Source organism: Mytilus galloprovincialis, chromosome 4 (assembly GCF_965363235.1).
Source record: "Mytilus galloprovincialis chromosome 4, xbMytGall1.hap1.1, whole genome shotgun sequence".
In the NCBI taxonomy this organism is placed as follows: domain Eukaryota; kingdom Metazoa; phylum Mollusca; class Bivalvia; order Mytilida; family Mytilidae; genus Mytilus; species Mytilus galloprovincialis.
This window is the reverse complement of record NC_134841.1, coordinates 97,372,400-97,389,053: the sequence shown is the minus strand read 5'-3', so window position 1 is coordinate 97,389,053 and position 16,654 is coordinate 97,372,400. Positions and strand designations below refer to the sequence as shown.

At 33.3% G+C, this 16,654-nt stretch overlaps 1 protein-coding gene across 3 annotated transcripts in view; it reads right to left on the bottom strand.

Moving 5' to 3' along the window:
* Window positions 1–10,683: 10,683 nt before the first annotated feature.
* LOC143073549 (solute carrier family 12 member 2-like) overlaps window positions 10,684–16,654 on the bottom strand; it is a 56,209-nt gene continuing 50,238 nt past the window's right edge. For all 3 annotated transcript variants that reach the window (XM_076249183.1, XM_076249182.1, XM_076249185.1), the window contains one exon: window positions 10,684–14,374. The gene's annotated coding sequence lies outside the window, so the exon portion shown is untranslated. The remainder of the gene's footprint in view (window positions 14,375–16,654) is intronic.

Below are 16,654 nucleotides of genomic sequence, written 5' to 3'. Positions count from 1 at the left end.
GTGCGTCTATTACTATGTTGGTAAGATTTGAGCATTGGTACAGTTTCTAAAGCTACGCAGAAGAAGCTTTCCAGTTCATGCAGGTATCATATGCGGGTATCATGCAGTCTTGACATTCAAGAAGGAAGTGATCTACAGTGTTTCTGTGGGTTTTTTGCATGGAAAGCAGGTTGGATCTACAGTATTTTGATTAAATGGAGCTTTGTTGCGTTGAAGATTGTAGGTTCCTGTTAGAAGCTTTAGTTTTGTTTTGAAGACGACTTATATATCCTGAGAGGATGTGCCAACACTTGCAAGACAAGGATGAGTGTTTCGCCAGAGTACATTATTAGTGGAAAGATAATTGAGAGAACTATATAGGGATACTGTTGTTCTCAATTGCTCATGCCAGACAATGCTTGGAGATGGTAGAAAAGTTGGCGACAAAACAGCTAACAAGCTAGTCTTCTATCAATCTAAATATAAAAATAGTATTTAAAAAATTATACTTCATACGGTTTGTGGAATCTAAAAATCAATGTCTCAATGAATTGTTGTGTCCGACAGTGTTGTGTCCGACAGTTATACCTGGGGGATTTTTACTATTAAACAATCTAAGATTAAACACATGTTTAGTTTAAACACATTTTATTGTCTAAATATACAATAGGACTGGATATAAGTTATAACAAGTGTGTATCTTATAATCGGCATGACTTTATCAGATGACAATACCATACTAAAATAAGGCTTACGCATAGTTATATACTTAAATTCAGTCACGGACCCGCGATATCACGGGTGTGTTCTAGTAGTAGTATAAGTTTAAAAAATTGACTTGCTTTGAAATCGTAATTTAGGTTGGTGTAGTGTGGAAAGTTGGGAGAGGAACAAAAACAAACCCAAAGCTGGGGGTATAGGAAATATGTCCAGTCCTTTCGCTATTAATTCAATCGTTTTGCCAAATCAAAAAATTCTAAATTATGGTATAATATAGTTTCTCTGTCTGGATTCTTTAGCAAATTGAAGATTCTCCTTTATAAGATTTTGTTTGTTTTCTGATACAAAATGTAACATAAAAAAGAAGATGTAGTGTAATTGCCAATGAGACAACTCTCCACAAGAGACAACCATGACACAGAAATTAACAACCATAGGGCACCGTACGGTCTTCACTGACAATGAGCACAGCCCATACCGCATAGTTAGCTATAAAAGGCCCCGAAATGACAATGTTAAACAATTCAAACGGGGAACTCAAGGCCTAATTTATGTTCAAAAAAGAAATTCCGTTTGCAGGAAAAGACCTTTATGTTGTTATCCAGTGGAAATAAGTATATATACAAGTGAACTTTAAAACTGTTTAGGAGCCTATAAATTTTATTCAATTGTAATCATTGACCCTAATAAAAGTTCAATTTTGTGAATAAATGTGAAATTCTAAAAAGTGATTAAAACGTGAATAAAAGGATTTTAAGGAGTATTGTAATGAAACAGCAGCCCACCAAACAAAACAAAAAACACAAAAAACAACATCTAGAGGTCAACATATGGTGTGTACAGTACACGTACCTGTATGTCAAGTTCTAAATTGCAGTCTTTAATTTTAAAAGCCGTAAAAATTATCCACAGTCCGTAACAACTATTCTAGAGATGTTTCTCACTAAGACCCCGTTTACACCACCAAATAATTGAATCGATCTTTATTTGAATCGATCTTAAAAAAAACCAGTTTGCGTTTACATTGCTCACGCAAGATCGATCGCAATCGATCTTATTTAATCCAGTGCGTTTACACTACAACATAAAAAGAACCGATCTGACCTTTATTTTTATATCTAAATATAACATTTAACCGATAAAAGATCGATCTCGATCGACCTAAGCGTTTACACCAAAAACAAGAGCGATTCAAATAATATCGATCTTTTTAAAACCACCTCTAGAGGTAGAATTTTCAAGTCCGATTGCAGATTGATCTTACCCGTTTACACTGGACCAAAGATAGATCTTAGTAAAGATCGATCTTTTTTGTCAGTGTAAACGGGGTCTTAGACCAGACACAGAGAGAGGTACTTATGATTCACATGATTTTATTTCCGAAACAATATTACCGATTTATAGGTAGCTCTTTACAAGCAATATTTAAATACATCTGTAAAATGTCGCCGGTAACAGACCGTAACTTGCAGGGATAACGTCGAAATTGTCCGCCAGCGACGTCGTGCATTTTAGCGCTAACGTTGAGGTTACAAAGGGAGGACGCATTTTTTGGAATAAATCGCGTTTATCATGAAATCCAGCACGGTGACATATATTTTTTACTTGAGATTTGGAGAAAGTATGACAAAATACAGTTAATGTAGAAAAATGATAAAAAAGACATTTTCAGAAACACTTTATTTCTATATTTTTAGGTTAATATAATACCTTTTTGAGCATCTGGTCCGCAATATCAAGCAAGGCTTGAATAATTGTATAGTCATTCGTGTAGGAATTTATTTTTTCCTCATTGTCTCTTATCACAGCTTCAGATTGAACCCAATCTTAATAATTTACGACGAAGAATATCTGCTCTAAAAAGTTTATAACATTGTCTAACATTTTTACAAATTGGCACAACTCCCCAATTTTCAGCCTCAATTTTCTCGAAAACAAGCACGGTGACCTATGTTTTATTTTGTGTTTTATTCTATAACTCGCCATTGCCTACAACATATTTCAATATTATAAAAATGACATTATATCGAGAAACTGTATCGGATGCCCTTAAGTCTCATCACATACTATATGGAAGGGGCTTACGATTTAGTCTCCCATAATACAACATGGAAGGGGACATTACAAGTAAGTCTAATTGCAGATTATACAACTTATATGGATTGGAGCATTACGAGTTAGTTCCCCTAACGGCTATATGGAAGGGGACATTGCAATTAAGTCTCAACACAGATTATATGGAAGGGGACATGACATTTAAAACTCATCAAAGGTTATATGGAAGGGGACATATAATTAAGTCTCATCAAGGTTATATGGAAGGGGACATTACAATTAACTCTCATCAAGGTTATGTGGAAGGGGACATTCAATTAAGTCTCATCACAGGTTATATGGAAGGGGACTTTCATTTTTATATGGAAGTGGACATTGCAATTAAGTCTCATCACAGGTTATATTGGAAGGGGACATTGCAATTAAGTCTCATCACAGGTTATATGGAAGGGGACATTGCAATTCAGTCTCATCACAAGTTATATGGAAGGGGACATTCAATCAAGTCTCATCAAGGTTATATGGAAGTGGACATTGCAATTAAGTATCATCACAGGTTATATGGAAGTGGACATTGCAATTAAGTCTCATCACAGGTTATATGGAAGGGGACATTGTAATTAAGTCTCATCACAGGTTATATGGAAGGGGACATTCAATTAAGTCTCATCAAGGTTATATGGAAGTGGAAATTATAATCAAGTCTCATCACAGGTTATATGGAAGGGGACATATAATTAAGTCTCATCACAGGTTATATGGAAGGGGACATTCAATCAAGTCTCATCAAGGTTATATGGAAGTGGACATTGCAATTAAGTCTCATCACAGGTTATATGGAAGGGGACATTCAATTAAGTCTCATCACAGGTTATATGGAAGGGGACATTCAATCACGTCTCATCAAGGTTATATTGAAGGGGACATTACAATCAAGTCTCATCACAGGTTATATGGAAGGGGACATTGCAATCAAGTCTCATCAAAGTTATATGGAAGTGGACATTGCAATTAAGTCTCATCAAGGTTATATGGAAGGGGACATTACAATCAAGTCTCATCACAGGTTATATGGAAGGGGAAATTCAATCAAGTCTCATCACAGGTTATATGGAAGGGGACATTGCAATTAAGTCTCATCAAAGTTATATGGAAGTGGACATTCAATCAAGTATCATCACAGGTTATATGGAAGGGGACATTGCAATCAAGTCTCATCAAAGTTATATGGAAGGGGCCATTACAATCAAGTCTCATCACAAGTTATATGGAAGGGGACATTGCAATCAAGTCTCATCAAAGTTATATGGAAGGGGACATTACAATCAAGTCTCATCACAGGTTATATGACAGGGGACATTGCAATTAAGTCTCATCAAAGTTATATGGAAGTGGACATTCAATCAAGTCTCATCACAGGTTATATGGAAGGGGACATTGCAATCAAGTCTCATCAAAGTTATATGGAAGGGGACATTACAATCAAGTCTCATCACAGGTTATATGGAAGGGGACATTCAATCAAGTCTCATCACAAGTTATATGGAAGGGGACATTACAATCAAGTCTCATCACAAGTTATATGGAAGGGGACATTCAATCAAGTCTCATCAAGGTTATATGGAAGTGGACATTACAATCAAGTCTCATCAAAGTTATATGGAAGGGGACATTACAATCAAGTCTCATCACAGGTTATATGGAAGTGGAAATTGCAATCAAGTCTCATCAAAGTTATATGGAAGGGGAAATTCAATCAAGTCTCATCAAAGTTATATGGAAGGGGACATTACAATCAAGTCTCATCACAGGTTATATGGAAGGGGACATTGCAATTAAGTCTCATCACAGGTTATATGGAAGGGGAAATTCAATCAAGTCTCATCAAGGTTATATGGAAGTGGACATTACAATCAAGTCTCATCACAGGTTATATGGAAGGGGACATTACAATTAAGTCTCATCACAGGTTATATGGAAGGGGACATTACAATCAAGTCTCATCACAGGTTATATGGAAGGGGACATTACAATTAAGTCTCATCACAGGTTATATGGAAGGGGACATTACAATCAAGTCTCATCACAGGTTATATGGAAGTGGACATTGCAATCAAGTCTCATCACAGGTTATATGGAAGGGGACATTACAATCAAGTCTTATCACAGGTTATATGGAAGGGGACATTGCAATCAAGTCTCATCACAGGTTATATGGAAGTGGACATTATAATCAAGTCTCATCACAGGTTATATGGAAGGGGACATTGCAATTAAGTCTCATCACAGGTTATATGGAAGGGGACATTATAATCAAGTCTCATCACAGGTTATATGGAAGGGGACATTGCAATCAAGTCTCATCACAGGTTATATGGAAGGAGACATTATAATCAAGTCTCATCACAGGTTATATGGAAGGGGACATTGCAATTAAGTCTCATCACAGGTTATATGGAAGGGGACATTATAATCAAGTCTCATCACAGGTTATATGGAAGGGGACATTGCAATTAAGTCTCATCACAAGTTATATGGAAGGGGACATTACAATCAAGTCTAATCAATATTATATAGAAGGGGACATTGCAATTAAGTCTCATCACAGGCTATATGGAAGGGGACATTGCAATTAAGTCTCCTCACAGGTTATATTGAAGGGGACATTCAATCAAGTCTCATCACAGGTTATATGGAAGGGGAAATTAAATCAAGTCTCATCACAGGTTATATGCAAGTGGACATTGCAATTAAGTCTCATCACAGGTTATATGGAAGTGGACATTATAATCAAGACTCATCACAGGTTATATGGAAGTGGACATTGCAATCAAGTTTCATCAAAGTTATATGGAAGGGGACATTCAATCAAGTCTCATCAAAGTTATATGGAAGGGGACATTACAATCAAGTCTCATCACAGGTTATATGGAAGGGGACATTACAATTAAGTCTCATCACAGGTTATATGGAAGGGGACATTCAATCAAGTCTCATCAAAGTTATATGGAAGGGGACATTGCAATCAAGTCTCATCAAAGTTATATGGAAGGGGAAATTCAATCAAGTCTCATCAAGGTTATATGGAAGGGGACATTACAATCAAGTCTCATCACAGGTTATATGGAAGGGGAAATTCAATCAAGTCTGATCACAGGTTATATGGAAGTGGACATTATAATCAAGTCTCATCACAGGTTATATGGAAGGGGACATTGCAATTAAGTCTCATCACAGGTTATATGGAAGGGGACATTCAATCAAGTCTAATCAATGTTATATAGAAGGGGACATTGCAATTAAGTCTCATCACAGGCTATATGGAAGGGGACATTACAATCAAGTCTCATCACAGGTTAAATGGAAGTGGACATTACAATCAAGTCTCATTAAGGTTATATGGAAGTGGACATTACAATCAAGTCTCATCAAAGTTATATGGAAGGGTATATTCAATCAAGTCTCATCACAGGTTATATGGAAGGGGACATTACAATAAAGTCTGATCACAAGTTATATGGAAGGGGACATTACAATCAAGTCTCATCAAAGTTATATGGAAGGGGACATTGCAATCAAGTCTCATCAAAGTTATATGGAAGGGGACATTACAATCAAGTCTCATCACAGGTTATATGGAAGGGGACATTACAATCAAGTCTCATCAAAGTTATATGGAAGGGGACATTGCAATCAAGTCTCATCACAGGTTATATGGAAGGGGAAATTCAATCAAGTCTCATCACAGGTTATATGGAAGGGGAAATTACAATCAAGTCTCATCAAGGTTATATGGAAGTGGACATTACAATCAAGTCTCATCACAGGTTATATGGAAGGGGACATTGCAATCAAGTCTCATCAAAGTTATATGGAAGGGGACATTACAATCAAGTCTCATCACAAGTTATATGGAAGGGGATATTACAATCAAGTCTCATCACAGGTTATATGGAAGGGGACATTGCAATCAAGTCTCATCAAGGTTATATGGAAGGGGACATTACAATCAAGTCTCATCACAGGTTATATGGAATGGGACATTGCAATCAAGTCTCATCAAGGTTATATGGAAGTGGACATTACAATCAAGTCTCATCAAAGGTTATATGGAAGTGGACATTACAATGAAGTCTCATCACAAGTTATATGGAAGGGGACATTACAATCAAGTCTCATCACAGGTTATATGGAAGGGGACATTACAATCAAGTCTCATCAAAGTTATATGGAAGGGGACATTACAATCAAGTCTCATCACAGGTTATATGGAAGGGGACATTGCAATCAAGTCTCATCAAAGTTATATGGAAGGGGACATTCAATCAAGTCTCATCACAGGTTATATGGAATGGGACATTGCAATTAAGTCTCATCACAGGTTATATGGAAGTGGACATTATAATCAAGTCTCATCACAGGTTATATGGAAGTGGACATTGCAATCAAGTTTCATCAAAGTTATATGGAAGGGGGCATTCAATCAAGTCTCATCAAAGTTATATGGAAGGGGACATTACAATCAAGTCTCATCAAAGTTATATGGAAGGGGACATTACAATTAAGTCTCATCACAGGTTATATGGAAGGGGACATTCAATCAAGTCTCATCAAAGTTATATGGAAGGGGACATTGCAATCAAGTCTCATCAAAGTTATATGGAAGGGGAAATTCAATCAAGTCTCATCAAGGTTATATGGAAGGGGACATTACAATCAAGTCTGATCACAAGTTATATGGAAGGGGACATTACAATCAAGTCTCATCACAGGTTATATGGAAGGGGAAATTCAATCAAGTCTCATCAAAGTTATATTGAAGGGGACATTACAATCAAGTCTCATCAAGGTTATATGGAAGGGGACATTGCAATTAAGTCTCATCACAGGTTATATGGAAGGGGACATTCAATCAAGTCTAATCAATGTTATATAGAAGGGGACATTGCAATTAAGTCTCATCACAGGCTATATGGAAGGGGACATTACAATCAAGTCTCATCACAGGTTATATGGAAGTGGACATTACAATCAAGTCTCATCAAGGTTATATGGAAGTGGATATTACAATCAAGTCTCATCAAAGTTATATGGAAGGGGATATTCAATCAAGTCTCATCAAAGTTATATGGAAGGGGACATTGCAATCAAGTCTCATCAAGGTTATATGGAAGGGGACATTACAATCAAGTCTCATCAAAGTTATATGGAAGGGGACATTGCAATTAAGTATCATCACAGGTTATATGGAAAGGGACATTACAATTAAGTCTCATCAAGGTTATATGGAAGGGGACATTACAATCAAGTCTCATCAAGGTTATATGGAAGGGGACATTACAATCAAGTCTCATCACAAGTTATATGGAAGGGGACATTACAATCAAGTCTCATCACAGGTTATATGGAAGTGGACATTACAATCAAGTCTCATCACAAGTTATATGGAAGTGGACATTACAATCAAGTCTCATCAAAGGTTATATGGAAGTGGACATTGCAATTAAGTCTCATCACAGGTTAAATGGAAGTGGACATTGTAATTAAGTCTCATCACAAGTTATATGGAAGGGGACATTACAATCAAGTCTCATCACAGGTTATATGGAAGGGGACATTATAATCAAGTCTCATCACAGGCTATATGGAAGGGGACATTACAATCAAGTCTCATTACAGGTTATATGGAAGGGGACATTACAATCAAGTCTCATCACATGTTATATGGAAGGGGACATTCAATTAAGTCTCATCAAGGTTATATGGAAGTGGACATTATAATCACGTCTCATCAAAGTTATATGGAAGGGGACATTACAATCAAGTCTCATCACAGGTTATATGGAAGGGGACATTACAATTTAGTATCATTACAGGTTTTTTGGAAGGGGACATTACAATCAAGTCTCATCACAGGTTATATGGAAGGGGACATTGCAATCAAGTCTCATCACAGGTTATATGGAAGGGGACATTGCAATCAAGTCTCATCAAGGTTATATGGAAGTGGACATTGCAATTAAGTATCATCACAGGTTATATGGAAGTGGACATTACAATCAAGTCTCATCACAGGTTATATAGAAGTGGACATTGCAATTAAGTCTCATCACAGGTTATATGGAAGGGGACATTACAATCAAGTCTCATCACAGGTTATATGGAAGTGGACATTGCAATCAAGTCTCATCAAAGTTATATGGAAGTGGACATTACAATCAAGTCTCATCAAAGTTATATGGAAGGGGACATTACAATCAAGTCTCATCAAAGTTATATGGAAGTGGACATTGCAATTAATTACAGATTTCTTAGTATATGGAAAGGAAACTTAAATTTGTATGTTTAAGTTTTCCAAAATTGTAGTATATTGATTTTGTTGTTTCTTTGACACATTCCCCCATTTCCATTCTCAATTTTATCTTTCGAGATACTTGCATGTCAATAAATCAGAATTGGATCACTATGTAACATACTAAAGAGACAGAACAAGACATTAACTATTTTTTTTTAACAATATACCTGCTTACTTACAAGGATAATTCATACCCACATATGTTAGTGTTTGAAGTTATAGCAGTCTTGGACATACATTTGAAAATTTCAACCGATTATCTACCAATAAAAAGCGCTTAACCCCCAGGAATAGGTCATCTTAGCTGTATTTGGCAAAACATATCGAGTTTTGGGTCCTCAATGCTCTGCTGTATGCGTCTAAAGTGCTTTTTTTATTTACCTTCATCAGGAACACTCAATGCGAATATTTGTATGACCAAATTGCCTAAGAAAAAAACCAAATCCTTCAAACGTAAACTTTGCCTGAAGAAAATTGAAACCTTAGTTTCTTTATGATTTCATATTATTTATATAAGAACAATATAACAAAGGAAAGTTGCTTATAACTTGACAATTTTTCACTAGAGGATCTCCTGAATTGATCATATGTGGAAAATTCTACCTTCAACCATTTAGCAACAGTGGCAGTTATCTTCAAACAAAAAAAGAAATTGTGACTTGGTTTGATACAGATCTTCACAAAAATTATGACTTCATTTAGGGATAATAACCCATCTAGGAGTAAATTGAAGCTCCCTTCAAATGATATTTTTTAAGATCTAGGGTTGTTGATCATGTTGGCTGTTCAGACTTTCTTATACTATTATTGTTTACAAGTAATAGCCAAAAATTGAAGAAAAAATAAAATAAAAGAAGGGCAAAGATTGTTTTATATTTGCAACTTCTACATCATTTGGTCTCTGAAAGAGCTCTGTCTTCCTGGCAATCATATCACATGTTCTCATTTCTTCATTAAAATTAAAAATAAGAATAAAAGCATGGAACTTCTTCTGAAGAAAAAAAAGAAGTTAGCAGTATCCTTTAACTTTACTTTCCACTATTAAGAATTTAAGATGTTCTCTCACTAAATAATTCAAATATGGTGACTATATTGAACATATCTATCCCATTGAACATATAAAAGATATAACAGATATAGTTATGTCTGCCTCATATCTTGATTTGCATCTAGAAATTGACAATGAGGGACTGTTGAAAACAAAACTTAATGACAAAAGAGAGTATTCCAGCTTCACAATTGTGAACTTTCCATTTCTATGTAGTAACATTCCAGCAGTGCCTACAAACAAAGTATATATCTTCCAACTTGATACAATATTCCAAGGGCCTGTATTTCCTATCATGATTCCCATTGCTGCTCACAAAGAAGCTATTAAACCAAGGGTTCCAAATTTGAAATCATCCCTTCGTAAAATTTTACGGAAGCCATCACAAGTTTGTTGACGGTTATAAAATATCCGTTTCACAGATCACGGTTGTGTGTTCTGTGTATAAAATTAATCTGCATGTAGTAAAGTCTTTGACCTAACTATAACACATCATACATGTATGTATAACATATGACACAATAACAACAGAATTCTACTGTTTATTCATTAATCTAAAACCCAGTGTTTAACAAAAACAATAAAATGATCAGAAAATAATGTAACATGTTTACAGCACTTTGGATGGTTTTTACATAATCACAGTTTTTACATTTTACATATAATGAATACCACAATGTATAGTATTATAATGATTATATACCTAGATCCAAATATATGTGTCACAGACATCTGTTGCTCTGGTTAATGTACAAATATATATATTAACCAAATTACCCATATTGCACTAGAGAACATGGAAATATATAATCTTTGTGAGAGTGAATAGTTTCTTTAAACTTTTGAAACTCACTGCAGCTGTTCACCTTTAATAAATTTTCAAAGAATCCTTTTTATTATAGTTTCTATAAAATTTTCTCTATTATCTGAACTTTGTAATGTTGGCAACAAATTCTGATCATCGATAGGGTTAATAACCAAATAAACCCACAAAGTATCTAATATTTGACTTTTACCCAATGTTTGATAACAATATTGAATTTAAGTCCAATTTTCTAATTTAAATAATGGTAGAATCCATGATTAGTTTTTTTTTCTTTTTCTGATTGCTGCTGAGGTCATCACCATTAAACCAGTTTAGGCAACAAAAGGACTGCTACAGGGTTTCACTGAATTTCTCTATTATTTTTTTCTATTGATTTTGACCACCCAATGATCTATTTATAACAGCTAACATGATGGTTGATTTTCAAAACATCTGGTGTTTTCACATAAATCATATTAAAAAAATTGCTTCCAGTCAATGTTAAGGAAAACACTTGCCCTTTTTTAAGTCAAGTGATTCAAACAAAAACTAAATTCCAAAAATAACATGAATGAAAATATGACTCAAAACAAATTTAAATTTCGAATAAAAAGACAGAGGATAAGTTTTTCTCAAAAATGAAAATTAAATTTCAAATATTTATGATGCTTACCCCCCTTCCCTTTCCCCTATTCTTTGTCCTCTTTATTTCCAATTATTTGAATCATGTGCTAAGTATATACTGCTCATTGACTCAATACAACACACTGACTGTCAGACTTGTACAGACAACAGGCAATCTTTATATCAGAAATCAAAGTTCAGTGATCAAAATTCTTTGTTTCTCCTTGTAACTGTTCAGTAATTAATGACCCATGATTTATAAATGCTGGCTGAAATGCCCTTATCATGCATGGCATGTGAAGCTTAGACATCATGAGCAGACCTCAACTATTTTAGAATGAAACTACCAACACTAAATTCTACATAATAATAGTACAAATGTACAGATTACATCGATCCCTCCACTAAATTCTAACAAAACATAAAAAAAGCATAATAAATACAATGTTAAACTAAAAATATAAATGAGAAAAGTTAACAATTAAATAAATAAAGTAAATAGTAAAAGATATTGCGAACTAATATACATGTAAAATATTAATACTAATCAAAGCTTTAAGAATGAAACTGTTGTGTTTTGTGTTTATTCGCATTGAGAAATTGTTTTCAAAACTTCTTTAATATAATTTTGATGAAGAAAAAATGTCTTTGAACTTTGGATGACATTTTATTTATATCAGAGACTATCTTTTTATTATGCTTAAATTAGTAAAATGAGTGGGATAAATATCCCTGAGACAGCAGCCAAACAAAAGTTAACTAAAAATCCAGTTAACAATTAGTTTGTTATATTTCATCATTTTTCAGCATACTAGCATGTACTCAAACTATTGATTGTAGTTTGTTATTCTTTGATATCTATATCTGATAAATAAGCACCAAAAAAAGTTGAACTTTTAAAAATTTACTTTAATGCTGTCAAACAGATGTGTCATGATGGTTACAAATTACAATAGAAGTTTATCAATATTTTGTATTGACTATTCATCTAAATTGCATTTTTATTCTTATTTTTTTATATGTTTTTTTAATTATTCGTATGTCAATTTAATAAAGACGAAAAATGTCATTTTGAAACTTAAAACCAGTAAGTACTAAAATGACTGAGCATTCTGTAACAAGATATTTTTCAACTAAAGGCGAATAGCGATAACTGAATTTTGGACTACCGAAGCTAAATTCATAATTGATTTGAAGATATTGAGATAATTTGTTTTTCTGAAGATAATCTTAAAACACATCAGTTATTTCCTTATGCTTTGTTTAGTCTGACAAAATAATTGCAGTAAAATAAATATAAACTGAACACAAAAAATATTGCAAACTTCCTAATCCTTAATCTCAGCTTTTGAGTTTTAACAATTTAAATGCGAGTTAATACACCCTTTGTGCAATCTAAATCTATGTGTATTGATTCACTTGATTTACCAAATTTAACTCATGTTATATATATATATATATATATATATATATATATAGAATGATTTTACAAAATTGGGGTTTGCTAATTTTTGCTAATCATTAATTAAAATTCTATTTTTTTATTTGTTTTTCTAAGTATAAGATAATTCAAACTAGAAGACAGTCTTCTTTAAAGAAAGGTTCAACAAAAATTTCAAGCTATAATCAAATAAAGAAGATTAAAAGAAAAAGAAGCAAAATTTGTTACTATTTTTGAATAAAGGTCTGAAACCCAAAGTTACCCATCTTTTCAATATATTTCCTTTTTATTTTTTTATCAAAATATAGAGAATTTCTATCTTTTTATTTCCCCTTCAATTGAGACAGTTTATAACATAAATTCTAAAAAAATAAATGGTTAAATGTATTGATTATATTATATAAGATTACAAAATAAGATATCAGCTAATAATACATCATATTTGTCATGTAATGCGTAACAGAGAACTATGGATTCATTTGTTGTCATGGAAACTTTGATTATGAGGTTTCAACAAATTTAGTATATGACAAAATGGTGACCTATAGAGGTTAATGTCTATGTTATTTGGTCTCTTGGGGAGAGTTGTCTTATTGGCAATCATACCACATCTTCTTAATTTTGAAAGGCTTATATTTTGTTAAACGTTTAAAATTCATGGTTTTTGTTTAACTAGTAATCAAAGGAAAAAAGTCCCCCATGATTAATAATGAATCCACAGTATTAAGATTTAAATGGAATAAATTTATATCACAGTAAGCATAGTAACTCTATAACAATTTTGTGACTCACTATATATATAACAAAACTTAAATGTGATTTGGGATAAAATATTATTACAAAAATATGTTCTTTTAAATATATCTTATTGGAAAACATTAACTTTGATCAAACCAGGCCTAAAAGCTATTCAATAAATTATGTTAGTGTGACTGAAAATTTAAAAATAACAACAAACTTGTCTACAGCAATGAAATAACAAATTATGTCTTTAATTACTTTTACTTCCTCTCGGCCTTCCATAAAGATGTCAAATCATGAATGAAAGGGGAGCATTTTTATACAAAATCAAAACATAACTGTACAAACAATACTTCTAATGTTAATTAATGCATCAAAGCCTTCATTCTTTTTTTTTTTCTCATCACATGATATCCTCCCTGTATACAAAATACATTGTACAGTATCTTTATCATGGTATTTATTTCTAGTCCTAACACTTCCTTGTCTTCAGTTTGATATTCATTATTTGCTTTCTGAAATGAATTTCTTTGCATTTCTTCATCTGTCAGATCCATTCTGTGTATGTGATTTTCTTTGTTTTCGTCTGTATCTTCTATTAACAACCTTTTTATACAAAAAAAAATAGAATTAATCTTTACTTATTTCAAAATTTAATCCACTTTACAATTGCCTCAAAAATCAATACAAGTTTCCCTTCAGCCAACACAAATAACTGCTTTTTTGCAAGTACACTTTACAAAGCTAAATTTGAAATAATTTGATGAATAATGATAATTAATTATAACAACTTGTATATGCTCTCCCATCATAATTATGATTAACTATCACATACAAAGTCTTCTAATTTTACTATTTGAAGAAAAATATAAAAATAATAAAAACAAGAGGCTGTCACAACGACAGCAAACCGGATTTATTAATATTTATTTGTGTCCTGGCAATATCACAAGAACCATTACTGATGAATGGTGAAAGTGAAAATCGTCAATATCAAATTTGACCTCCATTTTGTCATCAGTATCAACATTTTAAAATTTGAAAAGCTTAGATTGAATGGTTCATGAGTAAATGCAACAACATGAATGGAAACGCCATTTCACAATCTTTCAAGAACCATTACTCCTGAACGGTAAAAGTCAAAATCGTCATTATTGAACTTGACCTCTAATTTGCCATCAGTAACAACATATAAAAATTTCAAAAGCTTTGGTTGAATGGTTCATGAGAAAATGCACGGACACGACTGGAAACACCATTTTTCAATCTTTCAAGAACCATAACTCCTGAACGGTAAAAGTCAAAATCGTCATTATTGAACTTGACCTCTATTTTGTCATCAGTAACAACATATTAAAATTTGAAAAGCTTAGATTGAATGGTTCATGAGTAAATGCAACAACGTGAATGGAAACGCCATTTCACAATCTTTCAAGAACCATTACTCCTGAAAGGTAAAAGTCAAAATCATCATTATTGAACTTGACCTCTAATTTGCCATCAGTAACAACATATAAAAATTTCAAAAGCTTCGGTTGAATGGTTCATGAGAAAATGCACGGGTCAAAATCATCATTATTGAACTTGACCTCTAATTTGCCATCAGTAACAACATATAAAAATTTCAAAAGCTTCGGTTGAATGGTTCATGAGAAAATGCACGGACACGACTGGAAACACCATTTTTCAATCTTTCAAGAACCATAACTCCTGAACGGTAAAAGTCAAAATCGTCATTATTAAACTTGACCTCTATTTTGTCATCAGTAACAACATATTAAAATTTGAAAAGCTTAGATTGAATGGTTCATGAGTAAATGCAACAACGTGAATGGAAACGCCATTTCACAATCTTTCAAGAACCATACTCCTGAACGGTAAAAGTCAAAATCGTCATGAATGAACTTGACCTCTATTTTGTCATCAGTAACAACATATTAAAATTTGGGAAGCTTTGGTAAAACAGTTCATGCGTAAATGCACGGACACGACTGGAAACACCATTTTTCAATCTTTCAAGAACCATAACTCCTGAACGGTAAAAGTCAGAATCGTCATTATTGAACTTGACCTCTATTTTGTCATCAGTAACAACATATTAAAATTTGAAAAGCTTAAATTGAATGGTTCATGAGTAAATGCAACAACGTGAATGGAAACGCCATTTCACAATCTTTCAAGAACCATTACTCCTGAACGGTAAAAGTCAAAATCATCATTATTGAACTTGACCTCTAATTTGCCATCAGTAACAACATATAAAAATTTCAAAAGCTTCGGTTGAATGGTTCATGAGAAAATGCACGGACACGACTGGAAACACCATTTTTCAATCTTTCAAGAACCATAACTCCTGAACGGTAAAAGTCAAAATCGTCATTATTAAACTTGACCTCTATTTTGTCATCAGTAACAACATATTAAAATTTGAAAAGCTTAGATTGAATGGTTCATGAGTAAATGCAACAACGTGAATGGAAACGCCATTTCACAATCTTTCAAGAACCATACTCCTGAACGGTAAAAGTCAAAATCGTCATGATTGAACTTGACCTCTATTTTGTCATCAGTAACAACATATTAAAATTTGGGAAGCTTTGGTAAAACAGTTCATGCGTAAATGCACGGACACGACTGGAAACACCATTTTTCAATCTTTCAAGAACCATAACTCCTGAACGGTAAAAGTCAAAATCGTCATTATTGAACTTGACCTCCATTTTGTCATCAGTAACAACATATTAAAATTTGGGAAGCTTAGGTAGAACAGTTCATGCGTAAATGCACGGACACGACTGGAAACTCCATTTTTCAATCTTTCAAGAACCATAACTCCTGAACGGTAAAAGTCAAAATCGCCATTATTGAACTTGACCTCCATTTTGT